Here is a 7903-nt window from a genome sequence, read left to right as displayed (position 1 = left end):
ATTGTGTCGAAACCATATGTGTGATTTCAAATCGGATTTCATACCCGTATGATTAATAATGTTTTATGACACCCCAACCCAACTCTCTCCCTACCCCCCCCACCCCCAAAATTAAAACAAACAAAAACAACACCCTCCCCGCAAAACACACAAAAACACAAAAACAGCAACAAAAAAACCCCAAAACAAACAACCCCCAAAAACCAAACAACAACAAAAAACAACAACAAAAACAACAACAAAAAAAACCCCAAAACAAATCCCAAACAAACTAAAAATAAAATAATATAATGATATAATATCTAAAATTAATAATTAAAATATAATAAATAAAATGCCATGATATTTGTAGGAAAAGAACGCTGGTTTGAATTTAATACATGTGCAAATCAGCATGTGCATGCGACACTGTGTTGTTGTGCATTTGCGTGCACATTTTATTCATTCACATTTGATTGTTTTCATATTTCACCATTGTTTCTTGCATCTCCGGACCCGTGAAGGTCCAGGTTAGAATTGATCTTCAGCAACCCATGCTTGTCGTAAGAGGCGACTAAGGGGATCGGGTGGTCAGGCTCGCTGACTTGGTTGACACATGTCATCGTATCCCAATAGCGTAGATCGACGCTCATGATGCTGATCACTGGATCATCTGGTCCAGACTCCATTATTTACAGACAATATAACTGGAATATTGCTGAGTGCGGCGTAAAACTAAACTCACTCACTCACTCTTGCATCTCCTCATCAGGTGGAAAGTGTATGTATTTGTGTAAGCATATACCTGTGTTGGGCTGTACGGGGGGCGAGAGGGTGTGTCTCGTCCCGGGGCGGAAGTTTGGCCCGGCGGGTAAAGTGGGTAATGCTGGAATTTTGCTAAAAGCGGCGTAAAATTCAACTCACTCAATCACTATTCCGTGCCCTGCCATCTCACATAAGACAAATCCTTTTTCAGTATGGTTTTGGGTTTGTATGGATCTCACAAGAAATTGGCTGCATTAAAACATTTATGTCCAACTTCAAGCAGCGATTTTATGACTGCTTCCTTTAATTTGGCGTTCCTCACTTGACTCTTCATCTAAATGTAAATATTATTCACAATTTAAATCTTTACTTTATGTTGAACACTACTTGTCCTGTGACCTCCTTCCATATCAAAGGAAAGTTATGGCTATGTTCCGCTGTAACAACTTTAGATTAGCAGTGGAAACCGGTCGTCACACAAATACACCCTATGATCAACGTCTCTGCCTCTACTGCCACTCTGTTGGCCTAAACTATGTTGAAGACGAGCTCCATGTCCTATTTATCTGTGACAAATATTCTGAAATAAGAAATAAAGTGTTTCACAACCCACCAGACCCACCCTCCAACAATTGAAACCTTTGTGCGTTTAATTACTTGTAACAACATACATTATCTAAAACCATTAACTACATTCCTCTCCACTGTATTCAAACTAAGAAGTAAACCCACTACTACAACTAATTGACCCTGTATTCCAATCTTTATCCTATATCCAGCATGTATGTATTCTTTATATTTGCTCTATGTTGTATTATGGGCCAATGGCCTACATTACTGAAATATAATGTCTGTCTGTCAGTCTGTCTGTCTGTCCATCTCGGAATTTTATTCATTATATCAGTGACTGGTTTGGGTTGTTTATAGACGGTTGTCACACAGCTGGAATATTGCTGAATTCAGTATTCATTAACTCATTATTAAATGGTAACTTTACAAAACAGATGTTTAATGATCTATAGTAATTAAGTAGACACATTGTTAGTGGACAAGTGATGCGTGGCCTTTGTACCTGCGTGGTGTTCATATCGAATACCAAATTGGATTTCTTTAATTTGTCGATTGTTACAAAAAGTAATTGACCCGGTTGGCGAATACATGTTAAATGACTCGATAAACACTATTCTGTCCCGGGGCCAGCCAGATTTAAGTGTTTTTATAAAATCTCTCAAGTTATAAGGATATTGCAATTTACATACATGGAAAACAACAACAATGGAATCGTCATCCGCTATACTTAACATAGTAAATCAAATAACCAGATGTTAACTGACATGTTGATATGACTAGCATTTTTTCAGTGTAAATTGGCAACGAAAAGTATAGAAATATTTCTAAATATACCGAAAATGATAATTCGCAAACAATCACGTTTAAATCGGAAACCTGGATCTGACTTTAATGACGGTGACTTTCAGCTTTCAGGAAGTCAACGCACCCATCAAAGAGAGTTCTGTAATACATCCCCATGTAAATCAGAGTTAGAATTGATCTTCAGTAACCCATACCTGCCGCGTAGAGGCGACTAACGGGATCGGGTGGTTAGGGTCGCTTATTGGTAGACACATGTCATGTCATCCTATCCCAAATGCGCACATCGATGCTCATGTTATCAATCATGAGGGGAGGGGATGGGGATGGGGTGGGATGGGGAATCTAGAAATGGGCTCTCCACACATTGTACCCATGTGGGGTGGGGAATCGAACCCGTGTCTTCCGCGTGATGAGCGAACGCTTTAACCACTAGGATATCCCACCGCCCGTGTATGGATGTGGATAAGGGGTCTTTAAGTTAAACACTGGTTCCAGACAGTCACAACCGGTCTTATCTGGCTATTGTGTTGTGACCCACACACCTGTATAACGGTATAATGGAGACTGTCTCAACAAGGATGGCAGAAATTTGGGTCAGCACGGAGTTACAAGGTATGGTTGGGCCAGCAAACACATAACCTGTTTCAAATCTCCATACAAACATAGACCAAGTTTACGTGAAACAGATATGTGGCACTTATGAACCACGAACTAGAATACTCGACATTTGTATAACCTTATTTGCATAATATTACTCTCACCGTCATTCAGCTGGAATATTGTTACGCGCGGCGTAAACAACACACGAACAAGCAACATTGCTCTCAGCTCCATGCACCGAACCGCTAATGAAGAGTGAGTGAGTATGCATGGTTTTAGGCCGCTGTTAGCAATATTCTAGCAATATCACGTCGGGGGGCACCAAAAATGGGCTTTACACATTGTACCCACCTTTGGAATCAAACCCGGGTGCTGGTCACCAACAATGGGTTCATGTATTGTGGGAAATCGAACCCGGATAACAACAATGGGTTCATGTATTGAGGGAAATCGAACCCGGTTCCTGCTTGTGACGAGCGAAAGCTTTAAACTCTAAAATGTTGGTAAGCATGAGTGCGGCCCGCCAGATGAAACTTACAAAGATCAACAACTACACCTAATCTTAAAATCTTAAATATCTTGTTCCACCAGTTGTGAGTGAGTGTTGCTTGGTTTGTCTATTGGCTGTAGCAAGTGTATCAAAGTGCACGTTATAAGCTTTTGCAGGCTGAGTTCTAAACATGAAGAAGCCAAGCCTTTATAATTGAGAGATCTCAGATGAATATCTCATAAAAAGACTGACTGAGTTTAGTTTTACGCCGCTTTTAGCAATATTTCAGCAACATCACGGCGGGGGACACCTGAAATGGGCTTCACACATTGTACCCATGTGGGGATTCGAACCCGGTTCTTCGGCGTGACGAGCGAACGCTTTAACCACTAGGCTACCCCACCGCCCCTCTCATAAAAAGAAAACCTTGGTACTTATATTGTTGCAAGTATCTTCACTGACAATAACGACAACATCTAACTTTGGTTATGGCATATGTATTTAATGGGGCGGATGGGTAGTCAAGTTGCTAAATCCGAAGCCCCGGGTTCGATTCCCCACAGAGGTACGTTTTCTGTAGCCTGCTTCTGGTTCCCTTGTCTCGATATAGCTGGAATATTGCTAAATCAACGTAGAACCATACTCACTCACTTTCTATAAACCCCAAGGCAACAGCTGATTCTGTTTATATAGAACAGTTGTCCATTCGATTTGTGGGCGGTTGGGTAGCCTAGTGGTTAAAGCGTTCGTTCCTCACGTTGAAGACCCGGGTTCGATTCCGAACATGGGCACAATGTGGGAAGCCCATTTCTGGTGTCCCTCGAACTGATGTTGCTGTAATATTGCTAAAAGCGGCGTAAAACTAAACTCACTCACCCATTCGATTTTATGAAGATGAGATTACTCAACATGTGCAGAACTTTGACTAAGCAAATAAAGAAACCAGGATATGCAGGCTAAGCTGTTGTTTGTCTTCACGATACAGGTCTTCAGGACAATAACACTGATTAAAAGACACATAATAATTGTTGTTATGCATTTTTGTTTAATAGCAACAAACCTTATGATTTATTTCAGAATATATTGATCATATCATGGAGCAGGATGTCACGTCCAAGAAATACCCACGTGCGTATATTTAAGGGTAGACTTACACTTAGTCTCTTAAACCCCGTTTAAATTAAAAATGAGCTCTAGTGAAAATTATTTTGCTGTTCAAAATCTAGACTTGCTTTAATTTAGTTGTTCAATGGGCGCATGGACTTATCCTAAAATATTAAAGTATTATTGATCTGAGCTAATGATTGGCCACATGTCAAAGTTGAGGGGGCGGTGGGATAGCCTAGTGGTTAAAGCGTTGGCTCGTCACGCCGAAGACCCGGGTTGGAATCCCCACATGGGTACAATGTGTGAAGCCCACTTCTGGTGTTCCCCGCCGTGATGTTGCTGGAATATTGCTAAAAGCGGCGTAAAACCAAACTCACCCACTCACTCACTCATAAATTATGAACGGTCCCTAACGGGTTTGGGCGGTCAGACTCGCTGACTTGATTGACACATGTCATCGTATCCAACTTGAGTAGATCGATGCTCATGCTCTTGGTCACTGGATTGTCTGGTCCAGAGTGGAGTATCTACAGACCGCGGCCATATACCTGAATACTGCTGAGTGCGGCGTTAAACAACAAACAACCATTGGACCCAAACGTTCGCATTAGGCGACGGCTCTAAGTCGGTAATAACACTGATGTCAATTTCTTCTCATTTCCACAGTGCACGCTCTCTCATTTTCATTCTCGCTATGCGTTAATGATGTGGTTATATCATCACTGACAATTTGCAAACCATTGTTGTATTACACATGGGATAACACGAATGGATGAACTCAGGCCGGGGGTGAGGGGTGGTTTAATTTTCATGTATGGTCGACTGAATTTCTAATATGTGACGACCTAAACCAGTGGCACAGCTGAGGTCCCAGCTGAGTTACAAATATTTCAATGGACAAAAGATTTCCAGGTAAGCTGTTGTTAAAATGTACCATATGCAAGACTGGTTCGAACTCATGTTGAAACAGGCCGTCTTTATAGGTTTCGTACAAAGCCTGTGCATGTTTAGAGTTACCTCCCCTGAAAGAGGAAGTAGACTTTGACCCGCAGCTGTCGACTGTCAACACAAAACATGCTGGTTTATTAATGTGTTATCTGAGTGAGCATCAGGTGAAGAGTCTACACAGTCCTTGAACGAGATTGCAGACACCTCGCCGATAACACTGCTTAGATTCTTGTGACTTAGAGCTTCTCCTTGCAGCACGAAACAAACAGGTAAAGTTGCACATGTATTCGTCTGACAATCGACATGTCAATATCTTCATGCATATACCATTGTCACGTCAATCGAGAATTATCATGCCGGTATAATATAATATGCGTGTATTTATCATCGCCATATGTGGTTTATATCAGCTGAGGTAATGGTGCGTTATATAAAACTGCTCATTTAATATTGCCGTGTTTAATCCGCCGTTGGTGTGCAGTGTAAATTGAAATGAAATGAATTTCAAAGCGTTTTGTAAATGGTGATGCCGCCAATGTTTCAACACTATACGCCTGGTAAATGCAATGGTAAGATATGTCTTTCAGTTTGTTCATATACAATTAACATGTTAAATGTTTAAAACTAACATGTTAAAACTCATGCTTATCAGATGAGGAAGTATAATTCAGGTGATACGATTTGACTAGAATGAAATTTAAAGGGGGATACGGGCGGAAGTCTTTCCGCCTAGGAAGCAGTATGAAACCAGAATGTTGTATGATTTGAAGAGCTTTTAAAAAATATTGCCTATCCATGTATTAAGTGATTAGTGCAGTGTTCTTTAGTTTAACCCTGTTATTAAGAAACAAAAAGTCAAATTAGAACCAACAATATTTTTGAGAAATGGGTACAATTTGGTTCGGTGTCAGGGTATTCGTTGGTTTCACATTACTTTTCAACTTGCTGTGCGGATGTGCAGAGTGTGCGAAAAATATCCACTGGCATGTTTCCGGTTTGGTCGTATGTTTATCGATAGTGTAAACACTCCAAAGAAAACAAAAATCAAAACAAATATATAGTTATATGTCACATATAACTGATCCCAATTGATTTATGAAACAGAGGCCGGGATTAGTTACATAATTAGCTTCGTTTATGTCAACAAACTGTTGTATAAAGACATCTCACCACCACCGTCCTTCCCGCATATCCCATTCTCACAACTAAACAAACACATCTCTGATGGAATTGCAACCAAAATAGGACATCAATTATTGAAAAACAGAGGCAAATGGAAGTATGTACTCAGCTATGAACAGTTGTCACAACGTAAATCATTTCATAACAGCTTTTATTTAGAGTGCATTTACACTATAGATAAGCATACGACCAAACCGGAAACGTGCCAGTGGATATTTTTCACACGCTCTGCGCATTCGCACAGCGAGTTGAAAAATAATGTCAAACCAACTAATGATAGTCTAATGAAATATTGAACAACTTTGTGGATTTTTTAATTCAATAAAAAATATTTTTGAGAAACCATTTATATCCATATGTAGAAATGTCAACAAAAGTGTGTGCAGTAGAACCAATTTTTTATCATGATTATAGGCTCAGTTTCCAGATTTCAGAATGAAAGCCATTATGTGCTGACAAGGTACAAACATTTCTATAATTTACTTTTCACAATTGACTGGTATTCCAGTCATGTCAATGTTTGGGTATATTTCTTATTTCATTAAAAATTCCAGCTGTGTATGTGTGAGCTCATAGCATATAATCTACAATTTTGATTAGGCTAATTGATTCAAACAGCCAAACTAATTTCCATCCCCAGGTCTTGCAATGTAAATTATTTATGCCATTCATCTATATGCATTTAGAATGCAGCATTGTGCATACAGTAAATCCCTGTATCTGTCAAGCTTGGCACTGGGGCAGGAATATTTTCTAACTTATGATCCATTTTATATTGGGACAGCAGGTATCATCAGGAATGACTCACAGGCAGATTTAGCTGACAGACAGTAAAAACAAGTATTTTATGAATAGGCAAAATTATATTTCTAATCACGCTTGTAAACATCATGTCATCATGGTAATATTTTATAGGTAATTCATCAGGATCTTTTTGGTGACAGAATGAAGGCATAAAGTTAAACTAAAAATGTGAATTAAAGAAAAATCAGAACAGAATTAATCAGAATTGATTAATCGGTGTCAATGCAGGTATTTATATTTATGTCAGTTAGAATATGATGTGGGATGTGATGCGCATAAGTATTGTGTAAGTCAAAGACTGACAGTCCCCAAGTTTGAGACGTCAGTTTCAAAATAAATCAGGTCAAATGTAGAATTTGGTTTCTATGGCAACCATAATTTGTAAGGTGTGAAGTTTGATTTAGCAAGTGGAATCTAACGCCTGCTCACTGAAGAGTTGCTGCCATTGCTAGCCAATACATGAAATCATGTTCAAGAGATCAACGATTTTGTCTCATAGGAAATAATACAATTTTTCTGTTCATTTGTTAAACATATTACAGTTATAGATATATGTACATTCCTAAACATTACTGTGTCTATCAGCTCATGTAAGTTTAACATATTGTTGTCGTCATGCCATGCTTAGTCTGTGATAAACTTTCTCTATTTATA

At 39.2% G+C, this 7903-nt stretch overlaps 1 protein-coding gene across 2 annotated transcripts in view; it reads left to right on the top strand.

Moving 5' to 3' along the window:
- The first annotated feature begins 4315 nt into the window (after positions 1-4315).
- Positions 4316-7903, top strand: part of LOC124260565 (peroxisomal carnitine O-octanoyltransferase-like) — a 24538-nt gene continuing 20950 nt past the window's right edge. The window contains exon 1 of one of the 2 annotated variants that reach the window (XM_046694889.1): positions 4316-4336. The gene's annotated coding sequence lies outside the window, so the exon portion shown is untranslated. Of the gene's footprint in view, positions 4337-5350; positions 5533-7903 lie in introns of those variants that run through there. The other variant, XM_046694888.1, reaches the window with a different exon arrangement.

This window comes from Haliotis rubra, unplaced genomic scaffold (genome assembly GCF_003918875.1).
Source record: "Haliotis rubra isolate DU_JTF1 unplaced genomic scaffold, ASM391887v1 Scf77, whole genome shotgun sequence".
Classification (NCBI taxonomy): domain Eukaryota; kingdom Metazoa; phylum Mollusca; class Gastropoda; order Lepetellida; family Haliotidae; genus Haliotis; species Haliotis rubra.
The sequence above is the reverse complement of the archived record's forward strand: the minus strand, read 5'-3'. Positions and strand labels throughout refer to the sequence as shown.